This window comes from Caretta caretta, chromosome 7 (assembly GCF_965140235.1).
Source record: "Caretta caretta isolate rCarCar2 chromosome 7, rCarCar1.hap1, whole genome shotgun sequence".
Classification (NCBI taxonomy): domain Eukaryota; kingdom Metazoa; phylum Chordata; order Testudines; family Cheloniidae; genus Caretta; species Caretta caretta.
The window spans coordinates 27957860-27975474 of record NC_134212.1 but is presented as its reverse complement, the minus strand read 5'-3'; the positions used below and the strand labels follow the sequence as shown (position 1 = coordinate 27975474).

General features: G+C 38.3%; 1 protein-coding gene and 1 long non-coding RNA gene across 8 annotated transcripts in view; one reads left to right on the top strand and one right to left on the bottom strand.

The window, feature by feature from the left end:
- Nucleotides 1-17615, top strand: part of CACNA2D3 (calcium voltage-gated channel auxiliary subunit alpha2delta 3) — a 729133-nt gene that overhangs the window by 66229 nt on the left and 645289 nt on the right. The gene's annotated exons all lie outside the window — the stretch shown is intronic.
- Nucleotides 6392-16901, bottom strand: LOC125639620 (uncharacterized). The gene is made up of 2 exons (XR_007357539.2): nucleotides 16680-16901; nucleotides 6392-8136 (listed from the first exon to the last, which is right to left on the bottom strand). It is a non-coding gene; the product is annotated as an uncharacterized LOC125639620 (long non-coding RNA).

Sequence of the window (17615 nt, the reverse complement as noted above, 5' to 3'; positions counted from 1 at the left end):
AAAATTGTCTCCTGTTTTAGTGTGGGATATTTAGGATACATTTAATAGAGATTTGCAAACCATTCTATTTTTCTGGTTTGGAAGTTAGTGGTGTTGATTGCAATTGCCTACCTTAATTAGATATTTATTGAAAACTTGTATACAGTAGATCTGTGATGGTACAATTTTTATTCTTGTGTTCATGCTTTTTAAAATGTCTAATTTCAAACTGAAATTAGACAAGTCTGAACAGTTTAAAAATACGTTACATTAGCATCTTCTTCTCAAATGATCCCAGAATACTTTACAGATAGCACCACTGCAATGCAGTCACTCTTATAAAAGATGGCAGCTAACCTAAACATCATAATAATAGAATCACAGAACTGTAGGGCTGGAAGGGACCTCAAGATGTTATTTTAGCCCACCCCCTCATGCTGAGGCAGTACCAAGTATACCTAGATCCCAGATAGGTATTTGTCTGACCTGTTCTTAAAAACCTCTAGTGACGGGCAACTTCCCTTTTACCTATTCTAGTACTTAACTTTTCTTATACTTTGAATGTTTTTCCTACCATCTAACCGGAAACTTTCTTGCTGCAAACTAAGTCGATTACTTCTTATCCTACCCTTGGTGGACATGGAGAAAAATTGAGCAGCATCCCATTTATAACAGCCAACTACATAATTGAAGACTAGCATGTCCTCCCTCATTCATCTTCTCCAAAGACTAGATATATCCAATATTTTAAACTTTTCCTCATCGATCAGGTTTTCTAAGTCTTTTATCATTTTTATGGATCTTCTCTGGACTTCTCCAATTTGTCCAAATCTTTTTTAAAGTATTGTACCCAAAACTGGAGGCAGTACTCCAGCTGAGGCCTCACCAGTGCCAAAGAGTGGAACAATTACCTCCCTTGTGGTACATACACCCCAGAATATTAGCTTTTTTTGCAACTGGATCACATTGTTGACTCATATTCAATTTGTGATCCACTATAATCCCCAGATCTCATCCTACAGTAGTACTGCCTAGCCAGTTATTCCTCATTTTGTATTTGTGCATTTAATTTTTCCTTCCTAATATAATATAAAGTATAATACTTTGCACTTGTCTTTATTGAATTTCATCTTGTTGATTTCAGACCAATTCTCTAATTTGTCAATGTCCTTTTGAATTCTGATCTTGTCCTGAAAAGTCCTTGCAACCCCTCCTATCTTAGTGTTATCCACAGATTTTTATAAGCATATTGTCCACTCCAAGTCGTTAATGAAAATATTGAATAGTACTGGATCCAGGATGGACCTCTGTGGGACACCATTAGATACATCCTCCCAGTCTGACAGCAAATTATTGATAAGTTGTCTTTGAGTACAGTTTCAACCAGTTGTGCACCCATTTCATAATAATTTCATCGAGATCACATTTCACAAGTTTGCTTATGAGAATGTCATGTAGGACAGTGTCAAAAGCTTTACTAAAATCAAGATTAATGCTTCCCAATATTCAGTAGGCAAGTAACCTTGCCAAAGAAGGAAATTTAAGTTGGCTGGGCATAACATGATCTTGACAAATGTTGGCTATTACTTATCACCTTGCCTATTATCCTCTAGGTACTTACAAACTGATTATTTAATAATTTGTTCCAGTATCTTTCCAGGTATCAAAGTTAGGCTGAGTAGTGTATATTTCCCCAGGCCCTTTTTGTTCCCCTTTTAAAATATATGTACACTGTTTGCCCTTCTCCGGTCCTCTGGGACTTCACCCACCTTCCATGAGTTCTCAGTGATAATTGCTAATGGTTCCAAAATTGCTTCAGTTAAGTACCTTCCTTAAGTACCCTTGGATGAATTTTGTCAGAGCTTGCTGACTTGAATACATCTAACTTACCTGAATATTTTAACCTGCTCTTTCCTTATTTCAGCTTGTGTTCCTTTCCCCTTGTTAATATTAATTGTCTTAAGCACCCAATCACAGTTAACTTTTTAGAGAAAACAGAAGCAAAATCGGCACTAAAATATCTCAGCCTTTTTGGTGTCCTGTGTTGTTAGTTCTCTTTCCCTGCTAAGTAATGGACCAATGCTTGCCTTCATTGTTTTCATGCTCCTAATGTATTTATAAAACCTCTTATAGCCTTTTATATCCTTTGTTAGGTGTAACTCACTTTGTACCTTAGCCTTTCTGATTTTATCCCTACGTGTTTGTTATTCTTTTGTATTCATCCTTAGCAATTTGTCCGTTTCCACTTTTTGTAAGACTCTTTTCTTGCTTTTCAGGTAATTAAAGGGCTTCCGATGCAGCCATTTTGGTGTCTTACTATTCTGCCTTTCTTTCCATTGCATTGGGATAGTTTGCTGTTGTCTCTTTCAGAAACTGCCAGTTCTCCTGAACTTTTTTCCTTTAGTTTTTCTTCCCATGGGACAGTATCTACTAGTTCTGAGTTTACTAAAGTCTGTTTTTTTAGAGTCCATTGTCCTTATTCTGCTGCTCTCACTCCTTTCCTTAAAATCGTGATGCCTTCAGTTCATGATTACTTTCAACCATGTTATTTTCCACCTTCAAATTTGCAACTAATTCTGTTACTCAGAATCAAATCTAAAGTGGAGGCACCCTGGGAACATCCTTCACTTTTTGAAACCAGAAGTAGTCCTCCACACATGCCAAAAATCTGCTGGACATTTTGTGTTTTGCTGTATTGGTTGCTGTCACGGTTCCTTTCCCACTCTGAACTCTAGGGTACAGATGTGAGGACCTGCATGAAAGACCCCCTAAGCTTATTCTTACCAGCTTAGGTTAAAAACTTCCCAAGGTACAAACTTTGCCTTGTCCTTGAACAGTATGCTGCCACCACCAAGCGTTTTTAAACAAAGAACAGGGAAAGAGCCCATTTGGAGACGTCTTCCCCCAAAATATCCCCCCAAGCCCTACACCCCCTTTCCTGGGGAAGGCTTGATAATAATCCTCACCAATTTGTACAGGTGAACACAGACCCAAACCCTTGGATCTTAAGAACAATGAAAAATCAATCAGGTTCTTAAAAGAAGAATTTTAATTAAAGAAAAGGTAAAAGAATCACTTCTGTAAAATCAGGATGGTAAATACTTTACAGGGTAATCACATTCAAAACATAGAGAATCCCTCTAGGCAAAATCTTAGGTTACAAAAAGCAGATAGCTCTCTTCCCCAACAATGGGTTCTACTCTTCTTCTCTTGTTGCCAGTACTGCATACCCGTTCTTGGCCTCGAAGCACAGGGGACTTGGTGGGGGAGGTGGAGAACTGCCTGCTGTTTTGAGGTGGTCAGCAGCAAGTCTCCTCCTTACATAGTAGCCAGTTCTCCTCCCACCTCTGGTGCTGCTGTAGTCTTTTCTAGTTAGCTGCATAATATGCAGTACATTCTGAATGAGTGTGACATTGCACTCTATATAATTTTGTGAAAATATGCTAATGAGTATGAATATAATGGAACTGGAATATGCTTCATGCAAAGGGTCTCCTGTAAGGTATCATTACAAAGCTTATAATCTGCTGAGTCTGATCATCCTGTTTGTATGAATGTATCACTCTTGTGTCTGAAACTAGAAATATGAAATATAGCTCTGAGAGCCTACTGTAATTATGCAAAGCATGGGTCATTAATGGTGGTTTGGAATCTTGATGGCTCTCATCAGCCAGGACAACTGACTGTGGATGGATCTGTTTGCAGGCAGGCCTTCCTGTGAGTCAGGCTGGGAGTCTCACAGGAAATGTGACCATGTCACCTAGTACTAAAATCCATCTTAAACCTGGTGCTTTTCCATTTAGAGGGGGTGGGGTGGGGACCCAGAGAGATGAGAGATCCTGGCTTTGTGCCAAAGCCATATAAGGGGGTGGAACAGAACAAAGGAGGCGGCAGTCATGAGAAATCCCTTAGCTACCACCTGAGCTGGAACAAGGGCTGTACTAGGAGAAAGGGCTGTGCCCAGACGGGGAAGGCTTCCAGTCTGTGAAAAACTTACTGAAACACCCCTGAGGGTGAGATTTTATCCGTATTCAGTTTATTACTGTATTAGGCTTAGACTTGCATGTTTTGTTTTATTTTACTTGCTAATTCACTTTGTTCTGTCTGTTACTACTTGGAACCACGTAAATCCTACTTTCTGAATTTAATAAAATCACTTTTTACTTATTAATTAACCCAGAGTATGTATTAATACCTGGGGGGGGGGGGGGCAAACAGCTGTGCATATCTCTCTATCAGTGTTATAGAGGGCGAACAATTTATGAGTTTACCCTGTATAAGCTTTATACAGGGTAAAACGGATTTATTTGGGGTTTAAACCCCATTGGGAGTTGGGCATCTGAGTGTTAAAGACAGGAACACTTCTTAAGCTGCTTTTAATTAAGCTTGCAGTTTGTGGGATGTGGTTCAGACCTGGGTCAGTGTTTGTGGCTGGCACGCATGTCTGGCACAGCCAGGCAGGGTTCTGGAGTCCCAAGTTGGCAAGGAAGGCAGGGGCAGAAGTAGTCTTGGCACATCAGTTGGCAGCCCCAGAGGGGTTTCTGTGATCCAACCCGTCACAATGAGAAAGAGAACTCTAATGAGAGAGGACACCAGAGCAACTCCATCTCTCACAGAAAGTGCCATGGCTGCAACAGCATGGCATACATCATGGGATCCTTATTGTTCGTGAAAAGGAAGCAGGCTATCAGTTCGGAAATAGGTCTGTACAAAACGTGTTAGTTCTTGTACCCACTTGAAATAAGATTTACTTGAGGTTCTCATGTGACCATAAATTCAACCTCCAAAATAATTCATTAATTTGTGTTTTCCCAGTGCCACCTGTGACCCACACAAACCAAATCTAAACAGTTAAAAATATAGGGAAATTAAGTTCTCTTCTGTTAATCTTATCCATCTCAGATTTCTTTTTATTATAATAGTGTAAGTATTTATTTGATTCAGGAGAAGCCTAAATCAAAAGTCTGGATCCCAACACCCTTGAGCTTTGCTGATTAGCTTTTCTCTGTTGTTGCAGAGAGAGGACTCTGTTCTGGGTCTGAAACGCCAAGGTTTAATTTTACCCCAATGAACAGTGAACATATAGAACTATATGTATCTTTTATTTATCCCCTGCTCAGTGCTTTTGCTGGTGCTTTACAAATGATCACTTAAGTCTTCAGGAGTTATTTTCCTTTCTTTTGCTGCAGTAAGCAAATGTTACCATCTGAATGTTAGTCTGCAGAAAAGAAACCAATCACAATAGGCCACTTTCCAACCAATCATCCACAGAACATTCAGCTACTGCTGAGCAAACCCCAGTCAAAATTAATTGCTAAAATTATATAATTGCAGGTGCTCTGACTGAGACTAGACCACAGCATCTGTTCCAGCCTCAATTGCCTCTATTCCTGCTTTAAAAATAAAATAAATTTAAAATAACCCAACTTCAGCACTGGTACCTAAGTGCAGTGATTCTTATCCAGGTATATGTTGGGTCACCAAGCCCACAAACAATTAGGGAGAATGGCTACTCATCTGTTTCCCAGTATTACCAGCCCCAAGCATTTAAAAATGAGTCAGGCCCTCCAATATCATGATGTTGGATGAAAAATCCTGAGATTTAAACCTAATTAATTTTGGGATTCTCTGTTTGCTATCTGGTTGCAGTCAGTAGGGTTAACGTTTTTCAAAGTTTACTCTGTAACAACGAAGGCTAGAAATTTAGATATGTATGTATTTTGAAATGAAAGCTGAAATTCTCATATAACAAGATGACTCCCAGGTCTGGGCCTTTAAGGAAAAACTTCAAATATTGCAAGACTTGCAGTAAAACTATGAGAGCTGGCAGCACTGCTCTCCTCTGGTGACTCCAGTGATTTCAGGGCATAGCACGTACTAAACCTAATTTACTGTCCAACAACACTTCATAAAACTCAGATACATCAAACTCATAAACAACCTGATTGGGAAAAGTTAAATGTTCCAAACTATAAGGTATCTGATCTATATATTTCACAAGTTTTTCTTTCCTAAGTTTCATTTTCTACAGTTGTTCTTTTTCTAGCATGTCTAGTAATTAACGGTCTAAAACTCTAGTTATCCAACTTGTTACTGTAACACTGCCACTGCATAGGAATTAAAATCTTGAATCTTTGTAGCTCTTGAATTCACAAACTTAATAAAGACATGCAATAATTCCCAAAGCCTGAATTAAGTACTGCCTTCTCCTAAAACAGCCGGAAAGAATGCAGGAAGTTCTCATTTAGTGCAAAATATCAACTAGGTCTCAGCATGTGATGTATAATTTCATTTACTGCTCTGTGCTCTGTGCCTTTGTTATATTTTCTTTTAAACTTATAATGTTGACAATATTTATAACCCTTCTCTCCCTCCACATTGTGTGGAACAAAGATAAAATTAGATTTCAGAATAAGCTCAATCAAACAATCTCATTTAATACAGTTAGACTTCTTCAGTGTCAGTCTTCAGAGTTGTTAAATGCCAATGTCATACCACATGAATAAGGTATTTTACTGACTTCATCATAAATGGACTTTTTTCAGCAGTTTTTGCAAATGAGTGAAAATATATTGCAGATATTACTTCTGATGATTTTATGCACTCATTTTTTTTTATAAAATGAAGCTAAGCCTTAACAATTTTTCTTGCTCATGGTATCTTTCAAGAGGACTGTGCATACTCAACTGTTTTTAACTTCTATCTCTACAGTAAGTTGTAACATGTCACATTAATACAGCTAAGGCCAGCCTCCTAATTTAGATATTATCCTTTTTACAATTAAAAAAGCCAGAAAAATACTAAATAATTTTAATTTAGTACTTTTTTGGTTAAAAAAAAAAGCACTCTCTGGTCCCAAGTTGAACAAGGGGTTATCTTGTCTGCCCCTCTCTTTGCACAGATGTTCAGGAGCAAGAAATGCACTAGGTTGCTCTAATCTGATGTCTCAAGATACTGGCTCAGGTTTTTAGTGGGTCACTCTAATTCTTGCTGCAAAATTTGTGGGAACATGCATTTGTATGCATAAAGCCTCATAAAAATGCATGGCGGCTAAGAGACAAATAAGACGCTGTTCTTGTGCAGAAGAGCTTTGAAACTAACAGTCCAAACTTGCAAATGCTTTGTGAATTTAATACTTAATTTTTGTAACCTTCATGTTTGCATTACCAGACAAAGCAACCACATGATTTCAACTTGGTTCTTTTTCCTACCTCAATTAAATGGCCCCTTAGCCAGAGCCCTGTGAGCCTGAGTCAGCTGGCATGGGCCAGCCCTGGGTGTCTAATTGCAGTGTAGACATAGCCTTAGTGACTATTATCAATACTCTGCAGATCGGGTTCTAAAACGTAACTTGGCATGTAATGATAAGAGGCATTAGGGCTAGGGGAAGAAAGGTGACAGCTTTTAAGACAGGTTGGAAATGCAAGTCTCAAAACTGTTCCAAAGGGGGGGGGGGCGGGGGTGTGTGTGTATATTTTTGTGTAACATGGTTTCTTTGAAGGGAAGACCTGAGTTCATATTTACAAAGCACTGCTTTTATATCCCTCTGTAAATTTGGACCATTAAGCTCGAATATATTCACCCACTTTTTAGCAGCAACTATTTAAAGTAAAGTATTCAAATTACTTGTGGAAGATTTGGAGAGAATTTTTGAACAGATGTTGAAAAATTGTTTTAAAGCAGGTGAAGACAGCCAGGGGAATTAGCTGGGAGTTCTGTGCAGGGAGGAAATAAGGGAGTTAGCCATGCTGCTGCTGGAGGAGCTGGCTCGGGAGAAGGAAGCCCATAGATATGTTAAAGATTTTGTTTGTGGTTTTGTGTTCATTTGAGATGTGTGCTGCTTGCTGAGGGAAGCTAGACAGCTGTGAACTACACTGAAGGGAATGTGTGGTGTAAGTATCCAGGCTCAAAGGCAACCAAATGAATTAGTTGAAGAGTAATGATGATAAATTTAATAACTGAAGCTGTGCGTTTTTGTCCATATATATTGTATGTTATAGGACACAGAAATTTATCATTTCACAGAATTTTAAGATAACTTTTCAAAAAAATTTATAAACTGGTTCTCTGCTTTTCTTTCTATTGTATGATTAAAAACTGGATTCAGTGGTGTTTCTGCTTCAGAGTTGCTTTTTCCCGCAGGATCAGAGTTTCCTCCTGAAATTATAAGAGAGAGAATTCAATTTAAAATTTAAAAGAAAAAAAAGCACTTCATAAATGAATAAAATGTAATGTAGGGATACATGGTCCCCATATAATATGAGGAAGTTTTTCTTGTTGTAGGAGCTTTGCAGTCCAAGGCCCTATTCTTGCAATGATCTCCAACCAAGTGCAGGAGTCTACCCATGCAGAGATCATTTCAGGATCAGGGCCCAGATTGAGGCAGAATGCCACAAGTGAATGAGACAAACAGGCAACAGGTGGGTTAATGCAGATTCTGTTACTGTGCATAAGTTAGCTGCCACGTAACCTGATGGTTCCAAATCTTCTGAAGCTTTTTTAAATTGCTCTGAAGATTGTAATACTGTCTAAATCCTGTATAGTTCTTTATGCCCTCAGGTGTTTGAAGGAAAGAGGATTTCAACTCACCTGCTCTGTTTTGAAAATTTATTTAGTCCTTGTTTGAATATGTGCAGGAACTTTCCTCCATTCCTATATATTTCTCCATTGTTTTGACCAGCTCTGAAATATGTAACAGAAGTGACTATTTGTATGGGATGGATGTCAGTGTTGCATGAACCTTATATGGCCAGGTATACTGCCATCTGGGCTGTCTGTTTCTTGAGAGTTTTTGGCACCTTTTCTTACTGTCTGACTTAGGTTTTTCTGCCAGGCCCATCCTTCATATTCTGTTGTATGATAAACCACATGTACAGTTTCTTGACTCCCTCTTTTAAAGCTTGCATTTGCCATTTTGCCTGTTCTACTCCTCTGCAGAGTTGTATGGCTTTCTTTGCAGCTGTACCCCAAATCCTTGCATAACAAAGACTCGACACAGTCAGGGTGCTTTAATCTGCATTGGGAAGCTGACCAGTTGCTGAGCCATCTGAGGATTCTGGGGGCTGGAGGGAGTGTCACAAAGTTAGCCTAAAGCTGTTGAGTAATCATCAGACACCAGGCCATCTGAGAGATGATAGTTAATAATAGGGTGTTTGCTGCCTTGGGTTTTACTGGCAGAAGACCGCAGGGATGGAATGTCTGTTAGTGGAGTCCCCCCTAACCTTCATGGCTTGCTCAGACGCAACAGTAAATGGTCACTATTTTGCTATTTGTTGATAACTCTGGATTACTTCCATATTATCTGTCTCTACAGTATGAAGTTTCTGTGGAGAAGTTTATTTAACACTTGCTGTGCTGCTCCGCTCTGGGGACACAAAGAAAATGATTAACGTGGAATGCTGCTGCTGTCTCTCCCAGTACAAACAGAGCAGGCAGGCAGGGGTGGATATGTGTGTGTGACCGCAAGAGGGACTGTGCTGTTCAGAGCCAGGGAGGGAGGTGGGGGCTGAGGTTGGGGTCTCCCCCTCCCCCTGCCGCAGGACTGGACAGCATGCTGACACACTCTCCCCCGACACACACTGTCTGTCTTCCCTCCCTCCACACCCACCATACACATGGTCCCTGTCACACACTTTCCCCCACACACTTGAGTTGAAAAGCTGCTGGCAATCTAGGATGCCCATGGAACTATGGGACTGAGAAACCTGCATCATGTGATGCTGTACCTGCCCCATGAGGCATTGCAAACCCTTCCCAAAGCACCCTGCGGCCAGTTGCATAGTGGGATAGCTACCACAGTGCACTGCTCTGTCATTGCAAGAGCTGCTAGTGTGTGTGCTCCAGTGACACAAGGAGCGAGCATGGACTGCAACAGCGGTTTTAACGAAAGCACTTTAATAAAAGTGGTATAACTTTTGGTGCAAAAACTTGCCCGTGTAAACATAGTCTTAGTCTGTTAATATACGTTGGTGTTAGAAATCCATGTATAGTTCCTTTTCTCCACAAAGTAATGGAATTAGGTTTTTTTCCTGGTTTTGACGAGCTGATAGGGTTTTTTCCTGTGCAAATATGATCCATTTTGGTTTAGAATGAGGGTCTGGAGCTTTAGATATGGATTCCAGTTTATTTTTGCTTATCAAAGCATTTTAAAAGTTAATCAGTAATATATTTTAATTGAAGCAATTTGCAGGTTATTTGTTGTGTTGTTATGTGGGCTTCACTGATAATACAGCTAGATGAAATATATTTTCTGTATCATCACTCTTTAGTGTCTGAGCTTCACATGGTAAATTCCCAGCCAGTGTTGATAGCCAAAGAGAAACTAAGCAAGTGAGGTTTTAGAAGCAGCCTGCAACTAATAGGGATTTTTGTGTTGGCTGAGATCCTCAAGAGGATGTTTTGTTCTTAGCTGTATCGCAGATTCTTCTGTGATTACATGCACTGAAAATGACAGCCAGACTCTTTCCCTAAATTTCCCTATAAAATTACCTCTATGCTTTGGCTCTGTAATGTGGATTCTGTTTTTAGAGCACTTATAATTATGCTGTTCTGCTTGTGCTCAAGAATACTCTTTTCATGATGGGAGAGTGCATCTCTCTTCGCATACATTTTAATGCGGATAAGATTCCCAACAAGATGGTCTATAGCAAAATGTTTAATTTTGTCCTGAGTTTACTCCATTGCTAAAAGATATTATTTGCAAATTTTTAAATATTTTCATGGAGATCTAAAGATTTTGCTAGCTTTAGTTGAATTAGAGCTTTCTTCCTGGTGACAGAATGGGTCTTACTATTAAATATCCTCTGATATGAGATTTCATTTGACTCATGACCTCTATGTGACGATTCCTGGACTTTCTTCACTCTGTCATTATTATTGCTTCATTTAACAATTGTATCTGCATCTGTTTTGGATTTAAATGTCATTGATCTGGTGTAGGGTGCTCTCAGTAGAGGAGGGGGCCAATGACTTGGGAATTTGCTTCTTCTTTTAATGTGGTAGAGCTTTTGTGCAAACATTTGCACATGTTGAAGTGAAGTTAGTGTGATACTCTTCATGGCACCAAAGTGAAGCATATGCATATGTGATTGCAGGATCAGTGCCTTAGTTTATTGACTAAAAGGGCACAGTGCAAAGCCCACCTCTATATCCCAATGTTTCCTGGAGACAGTAAGCACCGCAGAAGTCCTTAAGGAGCATCTTATGTTGTTTGTAGTCTCTTACAAATGTACAGCATTGTAATACCTTGGATTAAACACTTGGATGATCTGTAGCAAGTATATTCTGCTGTAGCTGTCTTCTACTGTAAAATGGGTTTGCCAGGGCGTAGAACAGTGGTTTTCTATAAGTATATCACTGTAGCATGAATATACTCTCAATGATACCTTCATAGGTAGGTTAAATTTTTTCATACACACTGAGCCTGATGCTGCAGCCATTCTACATGTAGAACCTCCACAAATACAGGCTCTGGGTGATGTGACTTACCTATGAATAGTATATACAGCATACTGTGTGATGGTTAACTTTTAACTAATGCTGACTTTAACTAATACTGAATTAATGTGCTGGCCAAGAAACATTTCACACAGGTCTGAGTGAATTTAACTCCGGTTTGGTCAATATGAAGCACAACTTGTATTTTTTGAATATATGTAGAATCCAAAACTCAGGGATGGCCAGCGGGATGCCTTCTCCTATTCATTCTTTTGTGGGGGGGATCCCGGGGTAGAAGCTAGGAAGGTCTTACTGAGCTGCCGTCTGGGTCATTGTTGCTTCTATCTTTTAATGAGTAGCAGGGTCACGCTACACTCCTCGGGCCCTGGTTTTACCAGCCCTTTACTGTTCTAGGGCTGAATTGCTTTAAAATACTCTGGAAACATTGTTCTCACATGAGCCTTCAAAAATCTCACAGGTGGTATAAAACCATGCATTTTTCATAATTTTTTGTTTTAGTTTTGTTTAGGCATTTTCTTACAGCTCCTAAATCAGATGCTAGAAATATCGAAACAGATCTCCAAAAGTATAAGAAAATATGCTTTTAAAAATTAAGCTTCTGTCAATTTCCATTGGAATTTTAAACTATCCTTAATTATTTACTGAAGGGAAATATTGGGAGGGAAACAGGTGTTCATATTAAACTCTCCTGAGATGAAATTGTGTTTATTGAACTACAGCTCCCAAAATACCTTGCACATTATTCATGAACTGTTAATCACAAGCTGGCTACAGATAATTTTCTAGGAGATCTTGGAGAAAATGATACAGTTGTTGCCATTTAGGTGACAGGGCTTGACAAAAGGAACATGTGAGCATAGAATGTAGCTTGATTGAGAATTGAATTAGTTTAAGTAGTTAGAACCAAACCTGTTCTGAATCAAGAATGTAGTGTAATACTGGGAGGCAAGTGTACAGATCTATGCCTAATACATGCAGGCATGTCTAGTGTTACATAGCCATAAAGAATAGAGAAGGAATCTAAAAAAAAGTAAAATAAGTATATTGTAAAAAATAATGTAAAAAAATTCTATTGAATCTGGTACAATTGCATCCTTAAGTCTACTCCATGGTATAGTCAACATAATTCTCTCTGGAGTGCTCAAGGACAGCTTTTTGATAATTTGTGTGAATTTCTATTAGACCATTTAAATCAAGTAATGTAAAGTGAGATTATACAAGAAACCACGCTCTTGGTTTGACATAGTTAATTAAGTCCCAAGCAGACTGCGAAGAGCTACAAAAGGATCTCACAAAACTGGGTGACTGGGCAACAAAATGGCAGGTGAAATTCAATGTTGATAAATGCAAAGTAAGGCACACTGGAAAACATAATCCCAATGATGGATATAAAATGGTGAGGTCTAAATTAACTCTTACCACTCAAAAAAGAGATTTTGGAGTCCTTGTGGATTGTTCTCTGAAAACATATGCAGCAGCCGTCAAAAAAGAATGTTGGGAATCCTTAAGAAAGGGATAGGTAATAACAGTGCCTCTGTATAAACCCACGGTACGCCCACATCCTGAATTCTACGTGCAAATGTGGTCGCCCCATCTCAAGAAAGATACGTTGAATTGCAAAAGGTTCAGAAAAGGGCAACAAAAATGGTTAGGGGTATGGAATGGCTTCCATATGAGGAAAGATTAATAAGACTGGGACTTTTTAGCTTGGAAAATAGACAACGTGGGGGGGGGATATGATAGGTGTCTATAAAATCATGACTGATGTGGAGAAAGTAAATAAGGAAGTGTTCTTTATTCCTTCTCATAACACACGAACTAGGGGTCACCAAATGAAATCAATAGGCAGCAGGTTTAAAACAAACGGAAGTATTTTTTCACACAATGCGTGGTCAACCTCTGGAACTCCTTACCAGAGGATGTTGTGAAGACCGACTATAACAGGGTTAAAAAAAGAACTAGATAGGTCCATCAATGGCTATTAGCCAGGATGGGCAGGGATTGTGTCCCTAGCCTTTGTTTGCCAGAACCTGGGAATGGGCAACAGGTGATGGATCATTTGATTACTTGTTCTGTTCATTCCCTCTGGGGCACCTGTCATTGTCGGTAGACAGGATACCGGACTAGATGGACCTTTGGTCTGACCCAGTATGGCCGTTCTTATGTAAAATTTTACGTATTTTATTTGTTTCAGAAAATGATAATATTAACCAGATGCTATGCAAGTACACACTCATTTATAGCATTAAAATGTATTTTCACCACTAAAATTCATATATAAAGATAAACTAAATGGACTTCTAGAGGGCTCTGCTTAAGCTATTTTGATTATCAATCTGACAGATTAGATACGGTATCAAAAGCATTTTTGATAACTGTAAGGTTAGCTTTTGTTAGTACAGTAATCCTTTTTCTCACACATAGAAGGAATTTTCTGTTCTGGGATCTTACTGATGAGTCAGACCAGAGGATTCCTCTGCATCAGAAGACTTATTTGCAGTAAGTTTGAACAGTGTATTGTTGGAAAACCTGTAAATTATAACTACACTAAGCAAGCTCTGCGCTTAAAAAAATTAAAACAACTTCTTTTTGACTGTTACAGTAGCATTTTTTGGCGATAATAGTGGGAGCACTAGTGTAGATGGGCTTAGATGAAACACTAGTAGTAAAACCATCTGAGCCTGGGCTATGTTCACACTTCCACCGTTGCTACAATCAGTGAAGCTGCACTGGTTGCACTGCCATGGTGAGTGATTTCTTGAAAAATGCTAGCAAAGACAAGGCTTTTGAAATGTTAATTTGCACTTATGCAAATTCACCTGTCAGTGGCACATTGAATGTGGAAGACCCAACTCTTTTCATAGAGTGGTTCCTATGGTTTCGGAGGTATGCTTTGTCGGTTTGCAAGTTATGAATATTTATGCTATTCAGAATCCTCATCTGTGTTGCACTTTATATAATTTTTACTTAATTTCACATTAAAAAAAGTCATTTCCATCCATTACCTAGGTAGATGTCTTCATTGGCAATCATTTTATGCATGCACACAAGAGTGTCCTGATTGACAAAACCATGAACACAGATGGCTTCCTGATACTCTTTAGTAGTTGCTGTAGAAAATAGCATACAGTATATGCCTGATACATTATTTACTGACACTAAATAGCAGACATGGTTATGGTAAATGAAACCTTTGAATTATTTATGAGAACTGGTGCTAAATGTTTTTTTTTCTTTCTTTGCATTAGTCTAAAAGCTATTGTACAATTGTTGGTAAACACTTTTTAAAATATTCAAGATATATAAAATAAATTGTCTGGTTAAGTGGATCTGTTATTCACTTAAAACAATCTGGTCTTCAGAAAGCACTTCTGCATATTTTTACTTTCAGTCGTTTGAAGTCACTATAGTAGTATTTTATCAAGTAGCGTTCCCTGTGGTTGTCTTGCCATCAGCTGTGAGCTGTGTGTGTGTAAAGGGGACAGGAATAGACTTGCTTTTTTTACAGTGTGTGTTTTTTTTCTGATATTTTCCTCTATGTGGCAAGGCTACAAAAGGTGGAGAATGATACTGTGGCCAGGTACTTAACCCGTGGCCTAAGATACATGGTGCATAACATTTTTTATGAAGTGAGAAGTCCTCTCAACTTGCATCAAGTAATTAGAAGATGAAGGGAAACTCAGCATGGTGCAGGACTGCAGGAGTATGCTAGTCCTATTCATCGGTCACTTCACTAGTTCTCTGTTCACTGTCACAGTGACTATAAAACTACTCTCCTGGATTTAAAATCATTTTACTATGTTTCTCCTTCCTTCCTTCTGTTTTAATGGCTTTCGTTTTTGTGTGTTCCTGTTTGTATTTTGAGACTGGTGAGTTCTAAGGTGCCTCCATTCCCAAACATCAAATGAACAGAGTGTGGTTGAGCTTAGACTGACTTTTTCAATTATGAGCATGCTGAGCATTTGGACTTACAAACGCTTTGCATTTTATTTATCATTTTAACACAATTATTTTAAAATTGTGAGTGTGCTTAATGTGCTAATTTGTGATAAAAATCATATTAGTGTTTTTATTTCCTTTTTTACTGAGAATACAGCCACTTACATAATAAAACTAAAAGCATTTAAAAAACCTGATTCTGTATTCATCTTTTCATGTTCTCTTTGTTTCCATGTGAGTCAGGCTGGCAAGTGAAACTAGACTGATCTAGTTGTAGTCAGTTGGACATAACTTTTAGAATCTGGTGTGAATCCTTGCAATGGCTACTTCAATATTTGCTTAAAATATATGCTGTTTGGGGAAAATCCATTTAAGTAAGCCTGTTTGCAAACTCAGTTGCTAGAATATTCATGTAAAGCTCATACAAGAGTTGTTGTGAACACAGTTAAAGTAAACATATTCAAAAAAGTTATGAACAAACATTTATGGAATCTTTCTTGTAGCGTGTGTACAGTTTTAATACACAATTAGCACTTTTGGATGAACACTCCCATTACACGCTTTTGCTCTTTATATCAAGAGTCCATTTTGTTTAAAATAAAAAAGTTTTAGTTAGAAAATTCCTAGAATATTATACTACTGCCACCGATCCTTAAAATTAATTTATCTTATTAAACTAAGCACAAAGCCAGCTTTCTTTTGCACTGGGTTTTTCTGAATGCCTGCTTTTTCTTTCAAATTATTTGGTGTTCTCTCTCTCTCTCTCTCTCCCCTTCCCTCCCTTCAGAGAACAGTAAGGTGTAAAGTAAGAGTTCAAAAATGTTCTTGCATATACTTGCAATTTTGAAGTGTTTTTTCACACACGCGAATTTCTAAATATTACAGAATACTTACAGGAGCTGATGTACATTTTTTTCCCCCAGGGGTTGAGGCTTTTACAGTCCTGTGATATGGACAGAATTTACAGTGGAGTATTTGCATATGTTAGTTAGGAAAGATTAAGGAAATAGTTCCTCTTTGCTGTTTTATCAGGGAACAATTTCCCTTCACAATGTAGCTTATACACAAAGGGGGGAGTTATTAATTTTGGGACAAATCTTAACTATATTACTTCTGAAGAGCTTCTGTAAATGATCTTAGTGTTTGAAATTCATTCTAGTAAGGTAGTTGAAGAATTACATTTTGATCGTTTGCATCTGTACTTACAAACAAAACAGCTAATGAGGATAAAGATATACCTCTTTCCATCCTTGACATTGAAACTGAAAAATGTAGTGATCCTTCCAATAAAAGGAATGGAATACCTTAGTCTCTGTGAGACGGTAGCGGCCTGGTTTCTCCGTGTGCACTTGTTGAGATGGCACTCTTCTGTTACTTCAAATCTGATGCAAGAAGAGCTGGTTGAGAAACTGCTGAGCAGTGAATTATGTTGCTTTTATACTCTGCCACTAGGTGAAACGGAAAAGAATGGACATTGACTCATCCATGTGTATTCACATCAGTTGGCTAGTCAGATTTGTTCACACTGTCATCTTTCCATAAACTAGAAATTGGAGGTGCTTGAACTTCAGCAGTTACTAAAGAGAATGGTTATGAAACCTGAACACATCTAAAATGGAGATTCACAGTAGCTACTCCTAGAAAGCAATTTTCATTGAATGAGCTAAAAACAAATTCTCCCATTGTCATCTTTTCACTACTCTGCTGAAAAACATTGCATTTCACTACTTTATTTGCAGTCACATGAAATCGGCAGTCTCTGGTGGTAGATAGATTTAAATTTCAATCTCAAAAGATAGAATGGCGCAGCATCGTTCATTTATGCCATTTGTTCAGTTGTTTGAGTATAAAGAGTTTGTGTGAAACTTTAGTTTCTACTTTGTATTAATGCAACTGATTGTAGCCTGGATTATTGAGCATTCAACTGAGAAGCTAGACTGTGGGTGGGGTTTTTGTTGTTGTTTTTTTGATTTACTAATGACCTCTGCCCATGGCCAATTTTTATAATCATGTGCAGTGCTGTTGTCCTAGTTGCCTAAGCAAAGCACAGATGCACTGAGCAGCCCTGCCCGCATGGTTCTAAAAAGATACTACCTGTATATGCATTTCCCCTACTGCTTCTGAAATAAACCTAGTAAAATGTTTTATATTCTGACCAATGTGCAAAAATGACATTGATGCTTCCTGTGTTTCACGACTTCCACATCAAATGTACTCAATTTAAAATAAAAGATTATTTT